The sequence below is a fragment of the Stegostoma tigrinum genome, chromosome 5 (genome assembly GCF_030684315.1).
Source record: "Stegostoma tigrinum isolate sSteTig4 chromosome 5, sSteTig4.hap1, whole genome shotgun sequence".
Classification (NCBI taxonomy): domain Eukaryota; kingdom Metazoa; phylum Chordata; class Chondrichthyes; order Orectolobiformes; family Stegostomatidae; genus Stegostoma; species Stegostoma tigrinum.
In genome coordinates this window covers 127,910,365-127,935,127 of record NC_081358.1, presented here as the reverse complement: position 1 = coordinate 127,935,127, position 24,763 = coordinate 127,910,365, and the positions used below count along the sequence as shown (strand labels likewise).

The 24,763-nt window shown below is 49.4% G+C and overlaps 1 protein-coding gene across 1 annotated transcript in view; it reads right to left on the bottom strand.

Moving 5' to 3' along the window:
• The window catches only part of smarcd3a (SWI/SNF related, matrix associated, actin dependent regulator of chromatin, subfamily d, member 3a), a 149,141-nt gene extending 147,894 nt beyond the window's left edge, over positions 1 to 1,247 (bottom strand). Inside the window, exon 1 of the mRNA XM_059646287.1 lies at positions 1,233 to 1,247. The gene's annotated coding sequence lies outside the window, so the exon portion shown is untranslated. The remainder of the gene's footprint in view (positions 1 to 1,232) is intronic.
• Between the last annotated feature and the right edge of the window lie 23,516 nt (positions 1,248 to 24,763).

Below are 24,763 nucleotides of genomic sequence, written 5' to 3'. Positions count from 1 at the left end.
GAGAGCGGGGGGCATTGGGATTAGTTTGGGGATGGATACAGGGCTGTGGGGTGGGAGAGAGTGGGGGGCAGTGGGATTAGTTTGGGGATGGATACAGGGCTGTGGGAGGGGGAGAGAGAGTGGGGGGGCAGTGGGATTAGTTTGGGGATGGATACAGGGCTGTTGGGGGGAGAGAGCGGGGGGCAGTGGCATTAGTTTGGGGACGTATACAGGGCTGTTGGGGGGAGACAGTGGGGGGCAGTGGGATTAGTTTGGGGATGGATACAGGGCCGTGGGGGAGAGAGAGCGGGGGCAGTTGGATTGCTTTGGGGATGGATACAGGGCTGTTGGGGGGAGAGAGCGGGGAGCAGTGGGATTAGTTTGGGGATGGATACAGGGCTATGTGGGGGGAGAGCGGGGGCAGTGGGATTTGTTTGGGGATGGATACAGGGCTGTCGGGGGGAGAGAGCGGGGGAAGTGGGATTAGTTTGGGGATGGATACAGGGCTGTGGGGGGAGAGAGCCGGGGTTTGCAGTGGGATTAGTTTGGGGATGGATACAGGGCTGTGGGGGAGAGAGAGCTGGGGGCAGTGGGATTAGTTTGGGGATGGATACAGGGCTGTGGGGGCGAGAGAGAAAGCGGGTGGCAGTGGGATTTGTTTGTGGACGGAAACAGGGCTGTGGGGGTGAGAGAGATCCGGGGGCAGTGCGATTAGTTTGGGGACGGATACAGGGCAATGGAGGGGGAGACAGAGTGGGGGGCAGTGGGATTAGTTTGGGGTCAGATACAGGGCTGTGGTGGGGAGAGAGCGGGTGGCAATGGGATTTGTTTGGGGACGGATACAGGGCTGTGGAGGCGGAGTGAGAGCGGGGGTCAGTGGGATTAGTTTGGGGTCAGATACAGGGCTGTGGTGGGGAGAGAGCGGGTGGCAATGGGATTTGTTTGGGGACGGATACAGGGCTGTGGAGGCGGAGTGAGAGCGGGGGTCAGTGGGATTAGTTTGGGGACGGATACAGGGCAATGGGGGGCGGGGAGTGAGAGCCGGGGGGCAGTGGGATTAGTCAAGGGATGGATACAGGGCTATGTTGGGGATAGAGGGGGGTGCAGTGGGCTTAGTTTGGGGACGGATACAGGGCTGTTGGGGAGAGAGAGAGCGGGGGGGCAGTGGGATTACTGAGGAAATGGTTCTGTGGTTGTTCTGTGCCAGGGTCAGTGTGAGTGATAGTGAAATGGCTCTCTGTGTGTCACTGTACCTGCTCTGTTGCACAGTGGGGACATCTCTGAGTTATGCCACTGCTTGGAAACAGCCTCAGTACCTGATGGAAACAGCCTCAGTACCTGCTTGGAAACAGCCTCAGTACCTGATGGAAACAGCCTCAGTACCTGCTTGGAAACAGCCTCAGTACCTGATGGAATTAGCCTCAGTACCTGATGGAATCTCCGAACTCTGAGCAGCAAACTGAGTCGAAGCAAATAGCTCTGGTTGCTATTGGCAACCAGTCACTGGGAGTTGCCTGAGCTGTATTGTTGGAAACCCTGCCCCGAGCTCTGAAATCATTCCCTTTGCTCTGACTGCGGAGAATCCTCACAGCTCCATTCCACTGATTCACAGCCCGCGCCTGGTCCTCACACCCAGAACATTTTCACAATCCAGGACAAAGCAGCCCTTTTGATTGGCACCACATCCCCAAAATGCACCGACACTCATTCCCCGCAGTGTGTACCATCTACAAGATGCCCTGCAGAAACTCACCAAAGACCCTCAGGCAGCCCCTTCCAAACCCACAAACACTTCCAGCCAGAAGTACAAGGGACAGCAGATACATGGGAACACCACCCCCTGCCAGTTCCCCTCCAGGTCACTCCCTACCCTGGCTTAGAAATATATTGCAGTCCCTTCACTGTTGCTGGGTCAAAATCCCGGAATTCCCTCCCTAAGGGGATATTGTGGGTCAACCAACAGCACATGGACTGCAGCGGCTCAAGAAGGCAGCTCACCCCCACCTTCACAAGGGGGTAAACACTGGCCCAGACAGTGATGCTGACACCCTGTGGTGGGTAGTAGGTGGAAGATGGGAGGAACGGCAGTGATAGGGTTTGATCCACTCCCTGAGTTCCCTCCCCAGGGCTGAAGGCAGGGTACGGTGTGCTGTCGTCTTCACTGTCGGGGTAGAAGCCAGGTCTAGATCCCCAGGGGGGCTTCAGGTGGGCTGTTCAAACATTGTAATCCACTAACAGACAGATGATTCAGGGAGGGAACTCCTTGTGGTTTCTTTCCCCCATTTATTCCTGAACACGATGTGTCACTGAACAAAAACAGAAATTGCAGGCAAAGCTCAGGGGGTCTGGCAACGTCTGTGTTCACGTTAACTCTGGACATGCTGAGCTTTTCCAGCAACTTCTGTTTTTGTTCCTGATTCACAGCGTCTGCGGTTCGTTCAGTTTTTGTGAGTATCACTGGCCAGGCAGCGTTTATTGTCCACCCTTAATTACCCAGAGGGCAGTTAAGAGTCAATCACACTGCTGTGGGCCTGGAGTCACATGTACACCAGACCAGGTAAGGATGGCAGATTTAGTGAACCAGCTGACACACTGTCACACACACACACATGCTCACACTCACTCACACACGCTCACACACACACACTCACTCACACACACTCACACACACTCATTCTCAGACACACTCACTCACACACACTCACTCACTCACACACACACACACACACACACACACACACACACGCACACACGCGCGCACACACTTAGACACACTCTCACACACAAACACACTCACTCACACACACTCACACACACTCATTCTCAGACACACTCACTCACACACACTCACTCACTCACACACACACTCACACACACACACACACACACACACACACGCACACACACACGCGCACACACTTAGACACACTCTCACACACAAATACACTCACTCACACACACTCATTCTCAGACACACTCACTCACACACTCTCACTCACACATGCTCACACACACACTCACTCTCAGACACACGCTCACACACTCACTCACACTCTCACACACACGCTCACTCACTCTCACACACACACACACACACACACTCTCTCACACACACAGACACACTCTCTCACACACACACACATACACACTCACACACACACGCATGCACACGCACACACACACACACACTCTCACACACACACACTCACTCTCAGACACACTCTAACACACACTCTCTCTCACACACACACACACACACACTCTCTCACACACACACACACACACACACACTCACAAGCACACATACACACTCTCACATTCACTCTCAGACACACTCCAACACACACTCTCTCACACACACACACACACACACACACACACACACACTCTCTCTCACACACACACACTCACAAGCACACATACACACTCTCACATTCACTCTCAGACACACTGTAACACACACTCTCACACACACACACACACACACACACACACACACACGCACTCTAATCCAGAAACTAAGCTAATGTTCTGGGGACCAAAGTTCGAATCCCACCACGGCAGATGATGGAATTGAAATTCAAAAGAAACGTTTGAAATTGGGAATCTACTGATGCCCATGAATCCATTGCTGATTGTCAGAAAAACCCATCTGGTTCACTAATGTCCCTCAGGTAAGGAATCTTTACCCAGTCTGGCCTACATGTGACTCTAGACCCACAGCAGTGTAGCTGACTCTAACCTGCCCTCTGAAATGGCCCAACAAGCTACTCAGTTTTACCAATCGCTTCGCTACAAGTCTTAAAGAAATGAAACTGGCATCAAACTCGGCACTAGAAAAGATAATGGCAGAGATAGCTCTATCGACTCTGCTAAGTCCTCCTCACTAACATCTAGGGGCTAGTGCCAAAACTGGGAGAGCTGCCTCAGACTAATCAAGCAAAAGCCTGACAGTCATACACAGAATCATACCTTACAGACAATGTCCCAGATACCACCATCACCACCCCTGGATATGCCCTGTCCCACTGGCAGGACAGACCCAGCAGAGGTGGTGGCATGGAGGTAGAGTTAGGAGGGAGTTGCTCTAGGAGCCCTCAACATTCATTCCACACCCCATGAAGTCTTATGTCTTCAGGTTAAACAAGTACACAGGAGGATGAGAGTAGGCTAAACATAAAAGAGACTCACGGTTGGCGTGTTGCCTCCCAGGTGCCAGGGTCGGTGATGTCTTGGATCGTGTCTTTGGGGTCCTGAAGGGAGAGGGTGTCCAGCCCCAAGTTGTGGTCCACATAGGCACCAACGACATAGGTAGAAAGAGGGATACGGATGTCAGGCAGGATTTCAGGGAGCTAGGGTGGAAGCCGAGAGCAAGAACAAACAGAATGGTTATCTCTGGTTTGTTACCGGTACCACGTGATAGCGAGGCAAAGAACAGGGAGAGATTTCAGCTGAAGACGTGGCTGCAGGGATGGTGCAGGAGGGAGGGCTTCAGGTACCTGGACAATTGGGGCTCATTCTGGGGAAGGTGGTCCCTGTACAAACAGGACGGTCTCCACTTGAACCAGAGGGGCACTAATATCCTGGGTGGGAAATTTGCTAGTGCTATTCGGGTAGATTTAAACTAGCTCAGAAGGGGATGGGAAACTGAGGTGTAGTCCTAGTACACAGGAGGATGAGTGTAGGGAGGACATGGTCAGGACCTCACTGTCACAGGACTGTGCTGGCAGACAGCAAGCTGGATTGAAGTGTGTCTACTTCAACGCCAGGAGTATCCGGAATAAGGTAGGTGAGCTTGCAGCATAGATAGGTACCTGGGACTTTGATGTTGTGGCCATTTCGGAGACATGGATAGAGCAGGGTCAGGAATGGATGTTGCAGGTTCCAGGATTCAGATCTTTCATTAAGGTCAGGGAAGGTGGTAAAAGAGGGGGAGGTGTGGCTTTGTTGGTCAAGGACAGTATAACGGTGGCTGAAAGAACTTTTGATGAGGACTCGTCTACTGAGGTGGTATGGGCTGAGGTCAGAAACCGGGGAGGAGAGATAGCACTGCTGGGAGTTTTTTTTAGGCCTCCGCAAAGTTCCAGGGATGTGAAGGAGAGGATTGGCAAAACAATTCTGGGCAGGAGTGAAAGGAACAGGGTGGTCATTATGGGAGACTTTAACTTCCCTAACGTTGACTGGAAATGCTATAACTCTAGTACATCGGATGGATCAGTTTTTGTCCAACGTGTGCAGGACGGTTTCCTGACTCAGTATGTCGAAGGGCTGACAAGAGGGGAGGCCACACTGGATCTGGTACTTGGCAATGAACCAGGCCAGGTGTTTGATTTAGTGGTAGGTGAGCACTTTGGAGACAGTGACCATAATTCGGTTATGTTTAGTTTGGCGATGGAAAGGGATAGGAACATGTCACAAGGCAAGAGTTATGGATTGGGGAAGGGCAATTATAATGCGATTAGGCAAGACTTAGGAGGCACAGAATGGGTTTGCAAAATGCAGGCGATGGGGACAATCGAAATGTGGAGCTGGTTTAAGGAACAGATATTGTGTGTCCTTGATAGGTATGTCCCTGTCAGGCAGGGAGGAAGCGATAAGGTAAGGGAACCGTGGTTTACTAAAGAAATTGTATCTCTTGTTAAGCGGAAGAGGGAAGCTTATGTGACAATGAGATGAGATGGTTCAGATGAGGCGATGGAGAGTTACAGATTAGCTAGGAAGGATTTAAAGAGAGAGTTAAGAAGAGCAAAGAGGGGACATGAGCAGACATTAGCAGGTAGAATAAAGGAGAACCCTAAAGCTTTCTATAGGTATGTGAGGAAAAGGAGGATGACGAGGGTAAGAATAGGGCCAGTCAAAGACAGAAGTGGGAAGTTGTGAGTGTGGACCCTGTGGAGTTTGGAGAGGAGCTAAATGATTATTTCTCATCTGTTTTCACTGAGGACAGGAGAATATTGTAGAGGAGATGACTGAGTTATGGGCTACTAGAATTGAAAGGATTGAGGTTAGTAAGGAGGAGGTGTTATCAATTCTAGAAGGTGTGAAGGTAGATAAATCCCCTGGGCCAGATGGGATTTTTCTGAGGAGTCTCTGGGAAGCTAGGGAGGAGGGGGCAGAGCCTTTGGCCTTGATCTTTGAGTCCTCATTGTCTACAGGTTTAGTACCAGAGGACTGGAGGGTTGCAAATGTTGTCCCCTTGTTCAAGAAGGGCAGTAGGGATGACCCAGGTAATTATAGACCAGTGACCCTTACGTCTGTTGTAGGAAAAGTTTTGGAAGGGATTATGAGAGATAGGATTTATAGTCATCTAGCATGCAACAATTTGATTGGAGATAGTCAGCATGGATTCGTCAAGGGCAGGTCGTGTCCTCACAAACCTCATTGAGTTTTTTGAGAAGGTGACCAAGCATGTGGATGAGGGGAGGGCAGTTGACGTGGTGTACATGGAGTTCAGTAAAGCCTTTGATAAAGTTCCTCATGGTAGGCTATTGGAGAAAATACAGAGGCACGGGATTGAGGGAGATTTAGCAGTTTGGATTAGAAACTGGATTTCTGTAAGAAGGCAACGAGTTGTGGTTGATGGAAAATATTCAGCCTGGAGTCCGGTTACTAGTGGTGTGGCTCAAGGATCTGTTTTGGGACCACTGCTGTTTGTCATTTTTACAAATGACTTGGACGCAGTCATACGTGGATGGGTTAGTAAGTTTGCAGATGACACTAAAGTCGGTGGAGTGGTGGACAGTGTGGAAGAATGTTGTAGGTTGCAGGGAGACTTGGATAAACTGCAGAATTGGGCTGAAAGGTGGCAAATGGAGTTTAATACGGATAAACGTGAGGTGATTCACTTTGGGAAGAATAATAGGAAGGCAGAATACCGGGTCAATGGAAAGATTCTTGGTAGTGTGGATGTGCAGAGGGAGCTTGGTGTCCATGTACATAGAACCCTGAAAGTTGCCACCCAGGTTGATAGTGCTGTTAAAAAGGCTTACAGTGTGTTAGGTTTTATTGGTAGAGGGATTGAGTTCTGGAGCCGTGATGCCATGCTGCAACTGTACAAAACGCTAGTGCGGCCTCATTTGGAATATTGCGTGTAGTTCTGGTCACCCCATTACAGGAGGGATGTGGAAGCATTGGAAAAGGTGCAGAGGAGATTTACCAGGATGTTGCCTGGTCTGGAGCGCAGGCCCTATGAAGAAAGGCTGAGGGACTTGGGTATGTTCTCATTGGAGAGAAGAAGGCTAAGAGGGGATTTAATAGAGACATTCAAGATGATCAGAGGATTAGATAGGGTGGACAGTGAGAGTCTTTTTCCGAAGATGATGACTTCAGCTTGTACAAGGGGGCATAGCTACAAATTGAGGGGTGATAGATTTAAGACGTCAGAGGCAGGTTCTTTACTCAGAGAGTGGTAAGGGTGTGGAACGCCCTGCCTGCCAATGTAGTTAACTCAGCCACATTAGGGACATTTAAACAGTTCTTGGATAAGCATATGGATGACGATGGGATAGTGTAGGGGGAGGGGCTTAGATTAGTTCACAGGTCAGCGCAACATTGAGGGCCGAAGGGCCTGTTCTGTGCTGTATTGTTCTATGTTCTATGGGTAAGGAAACCACCTTCTGATTACCATGTATGATCCTCCCTCCCTCAAACAGCAAAAGCAGCAAGTGACAGATGGAGAGAGGGGGACGCGGACCGAAGATGGAGAGAAAAGAAGATAGGTGGAGAGGAGAGTATAGGTGGTGAGGAGGTAGGGAGGGGATAGGTCAGTCCAGGGAAGACGGACAGGTCAAGGAGGCGGGATGAGGTGGTAGGTAGGAAATGGAGGTGCGGCTTGAGGTGGGTGGAAGAGATAGGTGAGAGGAAGAACAGGTTAGGGAGGCAGAGACAGGCTGGGCTGGTTTTGGGATGCAGTGGGGGGAGGGGACGAACTGGGCTGGTTTTGGGATGCAGTGGGGGAAGGGGAGATTTTGAAGCTGGTGAAGTCCACATTGATATCATTGGGCTGCAGGGTTCCCAGGCAGAATATGAGTTGCTGTTCCTGCAACCTTTGGGTGGCATCATTGTGACACTGCAGGAGGCCCATGATGGACATGTCATCTAAAGAATGGGAGGGGGAGTGGAAATGGTTCATGACTGGGAGGTGCAGTTGTTTATTGCGAACCGAGCGGAGGTGTTCTGCAAAGCAGTCCCCAAGCCTCCGCTTGGTTTGCCCAATGTAGAGGAAGCCACACCGGGTACAATGGATACAGTATACCACTTTGGCAGATGTGCAGGTGAACCTCTGCTTAATGTGGAAAGTCATCTTGGGGCCTGGGATAGGGGTGAGGGGGGAGGTGTGGGGGCAAGTGTAGCACTTCCTGCGGTTGCAGGGGAAGGTGCCGGGTGTGGCGGGGTTGGAGGGCAGTGTGGAGCGAACAAGGGAGTCACGGAGAGAGTGGTCTCTCCGGAAGGCAGACAAGTTTGGGGATGGAAAAATGTCTTGGGTGGTGGTGTCGGATTGTAGATGGCGGAAGTGTCGGAGGATGATGCGTTGTATCTGGAGGTTGGTGGGGTGGTGTGTGAGAATGAGGGGGATCCTCTTTGGCGGTTATAGCGGGGGCGGGGTGTGAGGGATGTGTTGCGGGAAATGCGGGAGACGCGGTCAAGGGCGTTCTCGACCACTGCGGGGGGGAAAGTTGCGGTCTTTGAAGAACTTGGACATCTGGGATGTGCGGGAGTGGAATGCCTCATCCTGGGAGCAGATGAGGCGGAGGCGGCGGAATTGGGAATAGGGGATAGAATTTTTGCAGGAGGGTGGGTGGGAGGAGGTGTATTCTAGTGTATTCTATACTCTCTTCTCCACCTATATTCTTTTCTCTCCATCTTCGGTCTACCTCCCCCTCTCTCCATATTTATTGCAGAACCCTCTCCCCATCCCCCTCTCTGATGAAGGGTCTAGGCCCGAAACGTCAGCTTTCCTGCTCCTGACATGCTGCTTGGCCTGCTATGTTCATCCAGCTCCACATTTTGTTATCTTGGATTCTCCAGCATCTGCAGTTCCCATTATCTCTATAAGTGATAGATGGAGCTAAGCGATCCAATAACCAAGGAATTAAATCTAAGCTCTGCAGTCCTGCCACATCCAGTTGTGAATGGTGATGGACAATTATTCAGCTCACTGTAGGAGGCTCCACAAATGCCCCCATCCTCAATGATGGAAGAGCCCAGCACATCAGTACAAAGATAAGACTAGAGCATTCACAGCAATCATCAGCCAGAAGTGCCGAGTGGATAATCCATCTCGGCCTCCTCCAGTGGTCCCCAGCATCACAGACACCAGTCTTCAGCCAATTCGATTCACTCGACGTGATAGCAAGAGATGGATGGAGACACTGCATACTACAAAGGCTATGGTCTATACTGAAGGCTTGTGCTCCAGAACTTGCAGCTCCCCCAGCCAAGCTGTTCTAGTACACTTACAACACTGGCATCTACCCAGTGTGGAAAATTGCCCAAGTATGTCCTGTACATAAAAAAGGACAAATCCAATCCAGCCAATTACTGCACCGGTCTCCCCTCGATCAGTAAACGTGATGGAAGGTGTCAGTAACAGCACTATCAAGCAGCACCTGCTCAGTGATGCCCAGTTTGGGTTCCACCAGGGCCACTCAGCTCCTGACCTCATTCCAGCCTTGGCTCAAACATGGACAAAAGAACTGAATTCCAGACGTGAGGTGAGAGAGTGACAGCCCTTGACATTAGGCTGCATTTGACTGAGTGTGTCAAAGCACCCTAGCAAAACTGGAATCGTTGGGAATCCAGAGACAAACTCGCCGGTGCTTAGACACATTGGAAAATTGCTGTGGAGGTCAGTCATCTCAGCTCCAGGACATCTCTGCAGGAGTTCCTCAGGGCCGTGTCCTGGACCCAACCATCTTCAGCTGCTTCATCAATGACCTTCCCTCCATCATAAGGTCAGAAGTGGGGATGTTCGCTGAGGATTACACAATGTTCAGCACCATTCACAGTCCCTCAGACACTGAAGCAGTCCGTGTTCAAATGCAACAAAATCTGGACAATATCCAGGCTCAGGCTGACAAGTGGCAAGTGATATTCGTGCCACACAAATGCCAGGTTGTACCCATCACCAATAAGAGATAATCTAACCACCACCCCTCATCATTCAGTGGAGTTACCCTCACTGAATCCCCCACAACCAACATCCTGGGGGTTACCATTGACCAGGAACTCAACTGGACTCTCCACATTAACACAGTGCCTACAAGAGTAAGTCAGGTGTTCATAATACTATGGTGAGTAACTCACCTCCTGACTCCCCACAGCCTGCCCGCCACCTACCAGGCACAAGCCAGGAGTGTGATGGAATACTCCCCACTTGCCTGGATGGGTGCAGCCCCAACAACACTTAAGAAGCTCAACACCATCCAGGACAAAGCAGCCGCTTGATTGGCACCACATCCACAAACATCCACTCCCTCCAGCACCGACACTCAGTCACAGCAGTGTGTACCATCTATAAGATGCCCTGCAGAAACTCACCAAGGCAGCTTAGAAAGCAGCTTCCAAACCCACAAACACTTCCATCCAGAAGGACAAGGGCAGCAGATACATGGGAACACCACCCCCTGCAAGTTCCCCTCCAGGTCACTCACCATCCTGACTTGGAAATATATCGCTGCTCCTTCAGTGTCACTGGGTCAGAATCCTGGAATTCCCTTCCTAAGGGACACTGTGGGGCTAGCTACAGCACATGGACTGCAGTGGCTCAAGAAGTCAGCTCACCCCCACCTTCTCAAGGGGCAACTAGGGACGGGGGCAATAAATGCTGGGCCCAGCCAGTGACACCCACATCCCACAAATGAATAGAAAAAAAACTCACTCACACACACACTCACTCACACACACACACTCACTCACACACACACACTCACACACACATACTCACTGACACACGCTCACTCACACACACACACATACTCACTCACACACACGCTCACTCACACACACATACTCACTCACACACACATACTCACTCACACACACGCTCACTCACACACAGACATAGTCACTCTCACACACTCACATTCACTCTCTCCAAAACACACACTCACACTCACACTCTTAAACACACACACACATACATACACTCACAGGCACACACAATCACACACACACACTCATGCTCACTCACACATACACACTCACTCTCACACACACACTCACACTCACTCTCTTAAACACATACACACACACTCTCACACACTCATGCTCACCCTCATACACACACACACCCTCACACACACACACACTCACTGTCCTGCACATACTTTCTCACACACACACACTCACTCATACACTCACACTCTCACACATAGTCATGCTCACACTCACAAACACTGACATACACATACACACTCACTCTCTCACCCTCACCCTCTCACACCCTCACCCTCTCTCTCTCTCTCTCTCTCTCTCTCTGTCCCCAGCCCAGCCCGAACTAGAATATGTTGGAGCAGTATGTGAACACAGACCCCATGGATGCAACTCCACAAATACAAACATAAAACAATCACCTCACTCACTCCAGAATCATTTCCTCTCAACGTTTTGTGGCCTTCAGCGAACATGCAGCACAGACAACTAAACACCTTCACTGCCATTCAATCTTTACCCACCACTTATACAACGAATCAGAACTTTTCCAATCTTCAAACTACCCGAGTGTCACCGCTCCCCCCGTCACTGCTCCCCCCGTCACTACTCTCTCCGTCACTATTCTCCCCGTCTCCCTAACGTACTTTGTCAGTTTCACTGACATTGTGTCTCATTCTTTGAAGCTCTATCCCTCACGCTGCAGGTATAGATCCCCTGAGGCAGGGGAAGGCAGCCAGGCCATGGAGATACTGGTACACCAAATGAATGGGCACTGTGCAACACTCAGGCAGGGATGTTCCCTCCCAGTCGGGGAACACATCAGTGGTCGAGGGGTCCAGCCTCAGATCTTCAGGTAAGCGTCCTCCGAAGCAACCTTCGAGATTTACAACACAGAATCACTGAGTGGAAACTGACAGTCCAGTCCCTGACCCATGAAGACAGCCTCAACCATGATGTTGGGCTCATGATGTTCTGCATGTGACCCGCACTACACTGTTCTGTATCTGTAAAATCTTCCTTACTGCCCTGTATTAACACCATCACCTTGATAACTTGTGATGATCTCTCGACCTTAATTAGTTTTTACAGTTTTGGATTATTTATTAGTTTGGTTAGACCTTTAGCATGTGACTCTTACACCTATCAAGTTATTCTAGCTGTTTGGTTTGTCTCCAGCACCACGCTATTTTTAATTTTTTGTAATTATCTCTCTGTCTCAATTACTCAGATTTTAGATCATCCCCTTCACTTCCTACACAGCTGTGGATACTTTACTCACACTATCTGACATTTCAGATCACCTGTAGGGAGTTATTATTCGACTCTCCACTCACACTATTTGTATGATCTTTTGATCTCTCTGCCTTTCATTTCTCTGCCATAAACTCTGTGCCCGTGTGCTCCTCTCTCTCACTGCACCTGATGAAGGGGCAGTGCTCCAAAAGCTGGTGATTTCAAATAAACCTGTTGGACTATAACCTGGTGTCATGTGACTTCTGACTTTGTCCACCCCAGTCTAACACTGGCACCTGTAATCTCATTAATTTTTCGGGTTATACTCCATCCGCCATGCTGTTACCCACTGAGATTTTACACACATGTAAGGATTGAAGTGGCCTCTTTCTGTGCAGGTTGCCCAGCTGTTAGGCTCAGAGCCAGCTGCAGGTGGCGCCACATACTACAATTCAGCTTGACCAGCCCTTTGCTCCCAGTCAGAACCAGGACATTGCTGACTCTGAGATAACACGGTGTGGAGCTGGATGAACACAGCAGGCCGAGCAGCATCAGAGGAGCAGGAAAGCTGACGTTTTGGGCCGAGACCCTTCTCCAGAAAAAGGTCAGGCTCAGAAAGGACCAGACCCGAAACGTCAGCCTTCCTGCTCCCCTGATGCTGCTTGGCCTGCTGTGTTCATCCAGCTCCACACTTTGTTATCTCGGATTCTCGAACATCTGCAGTTCCCACTGTGTCCGAGCAGTGCATGTGGGTTAGGGACAATCTCTCACACACAGCCATTCCTGGGAATCTGTGAATCCTGAACAGTTACACCACATGAACCACAGGGCAGCTTTCACACAGCAATTGGCAGGAACCTGCCTTGGGTCTGACCCACCATCTCACAGGGCATTGTGGTCGGTGGGGGTGGGGGGGGGGGGGGTCACTATCTCCTGTTCCAGTCAAACCAACACCTCACTGAGGGCAGGATCCCGGGATATCTGAATGGGCACAGACAAGAAACTGCGAGACTAGAATGTCCCTACACCCCCTCCCTAACTCTGTCACCCCCTTCAGCCCCTACACCCAATCCCTATCTCTGTCACCCCCTCCCTATCTCTGTAACATTCTACATCCCCTATACCCCCTCCCTAACTCTGTCACCCATTCCAGCCCCGACACCCCCTCCCTATCTCTGTAAACTGCTCCAGCCCCCTACACCCCCTCCCTATCTCTGTCACCCCCTCCAGCCCCTACACCCCCTCCCTATCTCTGTCATCTCCTCCAGCCCTCACACTCCCTCCCTATCTTTGTCACCTCCGCCAGCCCCGACAACCCCTCCCTATCTCTGTAACCCCCTCCTGCCCCCACACCCCCTCCATATCTCTTTCACCCCCTGCAGCCCTTACACCCCCTCCAAATCTCTGTAACCCCCTCCATCCCCTACACCCCCCCATCTCTGCAACCCCCTCCAGCCCCTACACCCCCTCCAGCCCCAACAACCCCTCCCTATCTCTATCATCTCCTCCAGCCCCCTACACCCCTCCTTATCTCTGTCACCCCCAGCAGCCCTTACACCCCCTCCTTATCTCTGTAACCCCCTCCATCCCCTACACCCCCCCCATCTCTGCAACCCCCTCCAGCCCCTACACCCCCTCCCTATCTCTGTAACCCCCTCCAGCCCCAACAACCCCTCCCTATCTCTGTCATCTCCTCCAGCCCCCTACACCCCCTCCTTTTCTCTGTCACCCCCAGCAGCCCTTACACCCCCTCCTTATCTCTGTCACCCCCTCCAGCCCCTACACCCCCTTCCTATCTCTGTCACCCCCTCCAGGCCCCACACCCCCTCCCTATCTCTGTCACCCCCTCCAGCCCCCTACACCCCCTCGCTATCTCTGTCACCCCCTCCTGCCCCCACACCCCCTCTCTATCGCTGTTACCCCCTCCTGCCCCTACATCCCCTCCCTATCTCTGTCACCCCCCAGCCCCTATACCCCCTCCCTATCTCTATAGTTTACTCCAGCCCCTACACCCCCTCCCTATCTCTGTCACCCCATCCATCCCCTACACCCCCTCCCTATCTCTGTCACCCCCCCCAGCCCCTACACCCCCTCCCTATCTCTATAGTTTACTCCAGCCCCTACACCCCCTCTCTATGTCTGTCACCCCCCCAGCCCCTACACCCCCTCCCTATCTCTGTAACCCCCCAGCCCCTATACCCCCTCCCTATGTCTGTAACCCCCCCCAGCCCCTATACCCCCTCCCTATGTCTGTAACCCCCTCCAGCCCCTACACCCCCTCCCTAGTTCTATAGTTTACCCCAGCCCCTACACCCTTTATCTCACTCGTATCTCAGCCCCATTCCCTGTCCAAGAACTAGCCCCCACACCATGTCTTCAGCACCTTACTACCCCTCTCTGCCTCTCCCTGACCGACACTCCCGCACCCCCCGCGCTCCCCGCCCCGGTCCCCGACTCTGCCTGGTAAAAATCCTGCTGTGTTTGAACAGATTTTACTGAATGGGAGGTAAATCGACTTTGCAGTTTCTGCAGAGAATGAACGTTATTAGTTTAGTGGCATGTGATGGGATGTTGGAGTGTTGCTATAGTGATGGTGTTATCAGTTGGGCTGGAAAAGAGAACATAGAACATAGAACATAGAACATTACAGCACAGTACAGGCCCTTCGGCCTTCAATGTTGTGCCGACCTGTCATACTGATCTCAAGCCCATCTAACCTACACTATTCCATGTACGTCCATATGCTTATCCAATGATGACTTAAATGTGCCTAAAGTTGGCAAATCTACGACCGTTGCAGGCAAAGCGTTCCATTCCCTTACTACTCTCTGAGTAAAGAAACTACCTCTGACATCTGTCCTATATCTTTCACCCCTCAATTTAAAGCTATGCCCCCTCGTGCTCGCCATCACCATCCTAGGAAAAAGGCTGTCCCTATTCACCCTATCTAACCCTCTGATTATTTTATACGTTTCAATTAAGTCACTTCTCAACCTTCTTCTCTCTAATGAAAACAGCCTCAAGTCCCTCAGCCTTTCCTCGTAAGACCTTCCCTCCATACCAGGCAACATCCTGGTAAATCTCCTCTGCACCCTTTCCAAAGCTTCCACATCCTTCTGAGAATGCGGTGACCAGAACTGGACACAATACTCCAAGTGCGGCCGCACCAGAGTTTTGTACAGCTGCAGCATAACCTCTTGGTTCTAGAACTCGATCCCTCTATTAATAGAAGCTAAAACACTGTATGCCTTCTTAACAGCCCTGTCAACCTGGGTGGGAACTTTCAAGGATCTGTGTACATGGACACTGAGATCTCTCTGCTCATCTACACTACCAAGAATCTTACCATTAGCCCAGTACTTTGCCTTCCGGTTACTCCTACCAAAGTGCATCACCTCACACTTGTCCGCATTAAACTCCAAATTGGAAGTACTTTTTCTCCTGTCGCAGTTAAGTGTGTTACGCTGAAGAGAGGTTTTGTTTTCACTGGTGTGAATTGTTTTTGTTCTGGGTAAGGCAGATTGGCCATGTTGGTGGTCTCACTGGGATTCTATACATTTTGTGGCGGCTTGTGGAACAGAATTGTCGGAGAATTGTGCACAGTTAAGTCATCAGTTAAGATCTTGATGCTGAAAGAACGGCGCTCATTTAAGATTGAATTGGAAAATATCCTCCTCCACTGGATCATAAATCTGTGGAATTGACTTCCCCAGACAGCAGCTGAAGCTGGGTCATTCAAATAGCTTTAAGGCAGAAGTGAATAACTACGTGACTAAAAAGTGAAGCAACAGCAAAGGGAATACACAGGACAGTGGTGGCCAAATTCAGATCATACTGAATGGTGGAGCAGGCTTGAGGGGCCGAACAGCCTATGCTCCCTTCTCCTAACTCGTACATTTGTAAATGGCACAGTGCCTGTGTACCACCTACCTGCTGACCTCGGGCGCATTGTTCAAACGGGCAGCTTCAAGCAGCTGGTGACCATCTGAGTCCGAAGTTTGATTTGATCTTATGAAATGCTGCTGGACTGTCTCCCTGAGGTTGGCCCATGTAGGCTGGGCCCAGCAGTTGTATATGTTGCAAACAGCAGTGAGAGAGCCAGCAGCTTACCTGTCGATCAGCTCCACACCAACGTCTAAACCAATCAGCTGCTTTACACTACCTGACTGATAACTCAGTTACAAGCTGCGTTAAAAACAGTTCTGTTTCTCTCCACTCCGTCTCAATGATATTTGCATTCTCTCGGAAGCACAGAGATAAAAATATCTGCAGGAGTTGGCTCACCCCTCAGTCCCAGATTCTCACATCAGGGTGGGACATGTTAGCCTTGTTACTTTTGCAGACACACACCGAATACGAACCTGCTCATAACCTCAGCTTCGGAGAATCGTACAGCACAGAAAGGGGCCTTTTTGACCCATTGTCTCAATAATGGCTCCTGAAAGAGCTACCCTGCTTCATGCTGCTCTCCAGCACTATCCCCATGGCCTTCTAACTCCATCTCTTTCAAATATATATCCAGCTCTCTTTGGGAACCTCTGATGGAATGCAATCCCACACTCTCCCAGGCAGCACATTCCAAATCCTAACTACTCCCCAAGTAAAGAAGCTTCTCCTCAGCTTGCTCCTGGCTTTCTTGCTGACAATCTTGAAATTGTGAGCCCTAGTCACAGACATACCAGCTAGTGCGAACAGAGTATCCTTCTTTACTCTGTCAAAATTGTTCATAGTTCTCAACACCTCCACAAGGTCGCCCTCTCTACTCCAACAAGAAACTGCCCAAATTCCCTCGTCTTTCCTTGTACCCACAATCCCTCATTCCTGGTGTCATTCCAGTAAATAGGTGTAGGTGGTCTGATCAGCAAGTTTGCAAATGACACTAAGATTGGTGGAGCAGCAGATAGTGAGGGGGACTGTCAGAGATTACAGCAGAATATAGATAGATTGGAGAGTTGGGCAGAGAAATGGCAGATGGAGTTCAATCCAGGCAAATGCGAGGTAATGCATTTTGGAAGCTCCAATTCAATTCAAGAATGAACTATACAGTAAATGGAAAAGTCCTGGGGAAAATTGATGAACAGAGAGATCGGGGTGTTCAGGTCCATTGTTCCTTGAAGGTGGCAATGCAGGTGGATAGAGTGGTCAAGAAGGCATATGGCATGCTTTCCTTCATTGGGCGGGGTATTGAGTACAAGAGTTGGCAGTGTTGCAGTTGTATAAGACTTTGGTTTGGCCACATTTGGAATACTGTGTGCAGTTCTGGTCGCCACATTACCAAAAGGATGTGGATGCTTTGGAGAAGGTGCAGAGGAGGTTCACCAGGATGTTGCCTGGTATGGAGGGCTCTAGCTATGAAGAGAGGTTGAGTAGATTAGAGATAATGGGAACTGCAGATGCTGGAGAATTCCAAGATAATAAAATGTGAGGCTGGATGAACACAGCAGGCCAAGCAGCATCTCAGGAGCACAAAAGCTCCTGAGATGCTGCTTGGCCTGCTGTGTTCATCCAGCCTCACATTTTATTATCTTGAGTAGATTAGGATTATTTTCATTAGAAAGACGGAGATTGAGGGGGGACCTGATTGAGGTCTGCAAAATCATGAGGGGTATAGACAGGGTGGATAGCAAGAAGCTTTTTCCCAGAGTGGGGGACTCAATTACTAGGGGTCATGAGTTCAAAGTGAGAGGAGGAATGTTTAGGGAGATATGCGTGGAAAGTTCTTTACACAGAGGGTGGTGGGTGCCTGGAACGCGTTGCCAGCAGAGGTGGTAGAGTTGGGCACAATAGTGTCATTTAAGATGTATCTAGACAGTTACAAGAATAAGCAGGGATCAGAGGGATACAGATCCTTGGAAAATAGGTGACGAGTTTAGATAGAGGATCTGGATCGGCCCATCTATATTGACCTTCTGTTTCTTATCTTGCAGCCAAATTCTAATCCATGCTGCTAAGAACTCATCAATCCCAAACATTTCTGATTTGCTAACCAACCTGCTGTGTGGTAGCATATCAGATACTTTCTGGAAGTCCATATAGACAACATGCACAGCACTACCCTCATCCACTGCCTGTGTCACCTCGTCAAAGAACTCAATCAAATTTGTCAGGCATAACTTGTACTTGACAAAGCTATGTTGACCATCAGTATTAACTTATTTTTCTCCAAGGATATATTTACCTCCTCCTGTATTATCGCCTCCATCAATTTTCCCACTATTGATGTCCAGCACATAGATTCTGTTATCCTTTGCAGCTTTCTTAAACAAATGGGTCACATTTACAATCCTCCCGTTCCCCAGAACTCATCCTGTGTTCAGAGAAGCCTGAAAAGCTTCTTGTCAATGGTTCTGGATTTTTGTTCCTTCACCTCTCTCGGTAATCTAAGAAGCATCCCATCTGGGCCTGGCAACTTCTCTACCTGAAGTGCTGCCAGCCTTTTTAGCACCTCTTCTTTATCCATCATTATACTGCTCAGTCGCTGAGCATCGACCTTATCAACCAGGCCATCGTCACTATTTTCTAATTTGAGAAAGACATCAGCAAAGTACTTGTTTAGTACCTCTGCCATATCCTTTACTTTAGTGAACAACTTACCCTGCTTGTTACTTATGAGCCCCACTCTATCCTTCACTAATCTTTTCCCATTAATATGTTTGAAGAACGCTTTACTATTTCTTATAGTGCAGCCTGTTTCCCTTACCTAATGCTTCCTCTTAGCCTTCCTTATTCTAGCCTTCAGCTTTCCCCAACATTTGAGATACTATTCCTGATTTCTGTTGCTGTTAATTATTCCAGAATGCATCATATACCTCCTTCTTCTTCCTTATTTTCTTATCAGTATCCTTAGTCATCCAGAGTATTCTAGCTATGGATATCCTGTATTTCTATCTCATGGCGATGTACCTAGCCTGCACACTATTCATCATGCTTTTGATGTTCTTCCATTTTTCATCCACCGTTTCATCTGTCAAAATGCATTTCTGATGAACATGCACCAGTTCAAAATTTAGACCCCTAAAATCTGCCCTTTTCCGGTCTGGGATCTTAATCATTAATTTTTACCCCTTTCCAACTTAATATTGAATCTTATTATGTCATGATTACTATTTTCCAAATGTTACCCGACTCTGATGTTCTTCACTTGGCCTGCTTCATTTCCTAGGACCAGATCCACTACAGCTTCCTAAATAAAAACCGAAGGAACTGCGGATGCTGTAAATCAGGAACAAAAACAAAGTTGCTGGAAAAGCTCAGCAGGTCTGGCAGCATCTGTGGAGGAGAAAACAGAGTTAATGTTTCGGGTCTGGTGACCCTTCCTCAGAACTGATGGTGGCTGCGACGTCGGTTTATATGGCTTCCTCCCTGGTAGGACTAGAAATGTACTGATCCAGAAAGGGATATGTCCTCATTATAACATGCCCTCCATCTGCTTTTGAATTGTCAGCACATCAAGACACATTACATCTGATCGTTCTCAAATTGATGAATATGTTAATTACTAATTAACGTAAAATTGTGGCTTTAGGACTGTTATCAATTTCCAAAATGAATAGATCTATTAGTTCTGACTCCATCTTTTGTGTGTTAACCAATTCTCAATCTGAACAAATATATCATCCTCAATATTTTGAGTTATCTTCTGTAATAACATTTTATGTGGCCCCACATCAAATGCCTCAAGGAAACGCAATACATCTACCAGTTCTCCTACATCAACTCTGACTGTTATATGCTCAAAGAACTCTAGTAAATTTGTCAAACGTGATCTCCCCTTAACAAAACCATGTTGCCTCTATTTGTTTTCAGCTTTTCTAGATGCTGTACTATTTATTCCTTAATAACAGTCTCCAGAACTTTTCCAATGACAGGCATTAGGTAGTTTCCTGCTTTCTCCTTTTTCTAAAGAAGGGTCTAGGCCCGAAACGTCAGCTTTCCTGCTCCTCCGATGCTGCTTGGCCTGCTGTGTTCATGCAGCTTCACACCGTGTTATCTCAGATTCTCCGGCATCTGCAGCTCCTACTATTCCAGCTTTCGCTCCCTCCTTTCCTGGTTATGGTTATTACATTGGCAGTTTCCCAGTTTGGTGGAGCCTTCCCAGAATACATTGAATTCCAGAATATTTTGACCAATGTTTCAATTATCTCTGCAGCCACTTCCTTTCAAACCCTTGGGTGTCAGTCATCAGGTGAAGTCTGTGCCTTTACTCACATTAGTTTGTTAAATACTTTGTCCCTCATGATAGAGATTGTTATAAAATGTTTCATCCCTTTAGCATCTTGATCAACTGTTATCTTTGGGATGTTAATAATGTCCTCCATGGTGAATACTGATTAAATATATTTTGGTTTAAATTATCTGTTCTTTCCCCGTTTCCTGTTATTAATTCTCCAGTTGCAACCTGCAAAGATCCCACATTTTAGCTACTCTCTTTCTTTTTGTGTCCCTGGAGAATCTCTTGCTTCTTGTTTTAATACTTCTTGCAGATTTATTATTGGAATCAGTCTTCTCCGTCTTTGCTATCTTTTCAGCCACATATTGATGGTCCCTAATATATTCCTCATTTTTTGACTTACAAGTAATTTTATCAGCTAAGACTATTTTATATGTCTCAGTTTTTGATTGGATACTCCCCTTAAATGCTTTTATTAAATATGCGGGGGGGGGGGGGTGGAATGTGTGGCTTTATCCTTCTCATTGAGTCTTTCCTTTTGACTGAATTGGCTGAAGACTGGTGTCTGTGATGCTGGGGACCACTGGAGGAGACTGAGATGGATTATCCACTCGGCACTTCTGGCTGATGATTGCTGCGAATGCTCTAGTCTTATCTTTGTACTGATGTGCTGGGCTCTTCCATCATTGAGGATGGGGGCATTTGTGGAGCCTCCTACAGTGAGCTGAATAATTGTCCATCACCATTCACAACTGGATGTGGCAGGACTGCAGAGTTTAGATCTGATCCCTTGGTTATTGGATCGCTTAGCTCCATCTATCACTTGCTGCTTTTGCTGTTTGGTGTGTAAGTGTCCTCCTTCATTCTCCATTGAACCAGGGTTGATCTCCTGGCTTGATGGTGAAGGTTGAGTGGGGAGTATGCTGAACCATGAGGTTACAGATTCTGCTGCTGTTGATGGCCCAAGGTGCCTCATGGATGCCCATGGACTAGATGCTCACGATCTAGCCGTGAGCTGCTAGATCTGTGCAAAGTCTGTCCCATTGAGCATGGAGATAGTGCCACACAGCACGATGGAGGTAGTCCTCAATTTGCAGCCTATGGTAATCTAGAAGTTAGCTGCATCAATCTTTCTCTCTCCCTTTTCTCTGTAAAGTTGCTTTCTGTAGTTTTCTGCTGAAAGAACAGAAAAACTGCATTCAGAGACATGAACGAATGAATGCTGAAACCCAAAGAGAAATGGTAAGATTCCATCTCCATCACCATTCCCACCAGCTCCAGCTGGAAGTCACCACCAAACACATCTTCCCTTCCTCTGCACTGCCAGTGTTCCTCAGGGGCCTTTCTTTCTGTGACACTCCAGTTCACACTTTAACCATCTCATCCATGCCCTGGTTAAACATGTAGCTGGCTCAGTGGTTAGCACTGCAGCCTCACAGTGCCAGGGACCCGGGTTCGACTCCAGCCTTGGGCGACTGTCTGTGTGGAGTTTGCACATTCTCCCCGTGTCTGCGTGGGTTTCCTCTGGGTGCTCCGGTTTCCTCCCACAGTCCAAAGATGTACAGGCTAAGTGGATTGGCCGTGAGAAATGTGGGGTTATGGGGATAGGGTGAGGGTCTGGGTGGGATGCTCTTCAGATGGTCAGAACAGACTTGATGGGCTGAATAGCTTCTTTCCACACTGTTGGGGTTCTATCATCCGAACTTGAAGAGATGCTCGCTCCTGTGCAGAACTTTGATGAGAGGAAGGTCAGTGTGATTGAGATCTAAATCAGAAATGACTGACAGCTGTGATAGGACAGCATCAAGAGGTAGAGCGGCCCTCTGGACTTGTGAGTTCCCCCTTCCAGTCCCTATCTGTTGCTCTGTGTTCTCCTCCGTCATCATTGCCCCGGGGCTTAGGCTGGGGCAGGGAAGGGTGGCATATACTCCTGAAGCTCCCTGTACAAGGCCCTGGAGCTGTTGGGGTGTTGCAAATTTGTTGCTGTATTTAGTGAAGACACAATGTGCTGGGAGAGATCGGTGCTCAATAACCCTGCATTTACTGTGCACAGCCCAATGCCGCAGCAGGGCTAGGCCTGGCAGTGGCTGTTTCAGTAGCAAACCCTTCAGATTTGTGATACTTGTCCTTCAGAGGTTTCCTACCAAGATGTTCAGTGATACGTGAGCTTCAGGCTGAGCAAGAAGATCAATAAGGAAGGAAATAAATGTTTGAGCAAGGGAGAAATTGCTAACATACTCAGCAATCCTGATGTCATGTTTCTCACAGTCGCTCTTCCAAGCTGCCCACTGTACGATTACTGTGCATCTCCTCAACTGCTCACCCACCGGGGGGGGGGGGGGGGGGAGCAACGTGGGGGGCATTCTGCAACAGCTCAGCTCCCAAGTAAATGGAGAGTATGGGGAGGAGTGAGAGTAAGAGGAGGAGTGAGAGTAAGGGGAGGAGTGGAGAGTAAGGGGAGGAGTGAGAGTAAGGGGAGGAGTGGAGAGTAAGGGGAGGAGCGAGAGTAAGGGGAGGAGTGGAGAGTAAGGGGAGGAGCGAGAGTAAGGGGAGGAGTGGAGAGTAAGGGGAGGAGCGAGAGTAAGGGGAGGAGTGGAGAGTAAGGGGAGGAGTGAGAGTAAGGGGAGGAGTGAGAGTAAGGGGAGGAATGGAGAGCAAGGGGAGTAGTGAGAGTAAGGGGAGGAGTGGAGAGTAAGGGGGGGAGCAAGAGTAAGGGGAGGAGTGGAGAGTAAGGGGAGGAGTGAGAGTAAGGGGAGGAATGGAGAGCAAGGGGAGGAGTGAGAGTAAGGGGAGGAGTGAGAGTAAGGGGAGGTGTGAGAGTAAGGAGAGGAGTGAGAGTAAGGGGAGGTGTGAGAGTAAGGAGAGGAGTGTAGACTAATGGGAGGAGTGAGAGTAAGGGGAGGAATGGAGAGTAAGGGGAGGAGCGAGAGTAAGGGGAGGAGTGGAGAGTAAGGGGAGGAGTGAGAGTAAGGGGAGGAATGGAGAGCAAGGGGAGGAGTGAGAGTAAGGGAAGGAATGGAGAGTAAGGGGAGGAGTGAGAGTAAGGGGAGGAGTGGAGAGGAAGGGGAGGAGTGAGAGTAAGGGAAGGAGTGAGAGTAAGGGGAGGAGTCGAGAGTAAGGGGAGGAGTGAGAGTAAAGGGGAGGAGTGAGAGTAAGGGGAGTTGTGAGAGTAAGGGGAGGAGTGTAGACTAATGGGAGGAGTGAGAGTAAGGGGAGGAATGGAGAGTAAGGGGAGGAGCGAGAGTAAGGGGAGGAGTGAAGAGTAAGGGGAGGAGTGAGAGTAAGGGGAGGAATGGAGAGCAAGGGGAGGAGTGAGAGTAAGGGGAGGAGTGAGAGTAAGGGGAGGTGTGAGAGTAAGGGGAGGAGTGAAGACTAAGGGGAGGAGTGAGAGTAAGGGGAGGAATGGAGTGTAAGGGGAGGAGTGAGAGTAAGGGGAGGAGTGGAGAGTAAGGGGAGCAGTGAGAGTAAGGGAAGGAGTGAGAGTAAGGGGAGGAGTCGAGAGTAAGGGGAGGAGTGAGAGTAAAGGGGAGGAGTGAGAGTAAGGGGAGGAGTGGAGAGTAAGGGGAGGAGTAGAGAGTAAGGGGAGCAGTGAGAGTAAGAAGAAGAATGGAGAGTAAGGGGAGGAGTGAGAGTAATAGGAGGAGTGGAGAGTAAGGGGAGGAGTGGAGAGTAAGAGGAGGAGTGAGAGTAAGGGGAGGTGTGAAGAATAAGGGGAGGAGTGAGAGTAATGGGAGGAGTCAGAGTAAGGGGAGGAGTGGAGAGTAAGGGGAAGAGTGAGAGTAAGGGGAGGAGTGGAGAGTAAGGGGAGGAGTGAGAATAAGAGGAGGAGTGGAGAGTAAGGGGAGCAGTTAGAGTAAGGGGAAGATTGGAGAGTAAGGGGAGGAGTGAGAGTAAGGGGAGGAGTGAGAGTAAGGGGAAGAGTGAGAGTAAGTGGAGGAATGGAGAGTAAGGGCAGGAGTGAGTGTAAGGGGAGGAGTGAGAGTAAGGGGAGGAGTGAGAGTAAGGGGAGGAGTGAGATTAAAGGGAAGAGTGGAGAGTAAGGGGAGGAGTGAGAGTAAGGGCAAGAGTGGAGAGTAGGGGGAGGAGTGAGAGTAAGGGGAAGAGTGGAGAGTAAGGGGAGGAGTGAGAGTAAGGGGAAGAGTGAGAGTCAGGGTAGGAGTGAGAGTAAGGGGAGGAGTGGAGAGCTGAGAATAGCTCCAGGCTGTCTCCTCAGATCCGAAGGAGTGA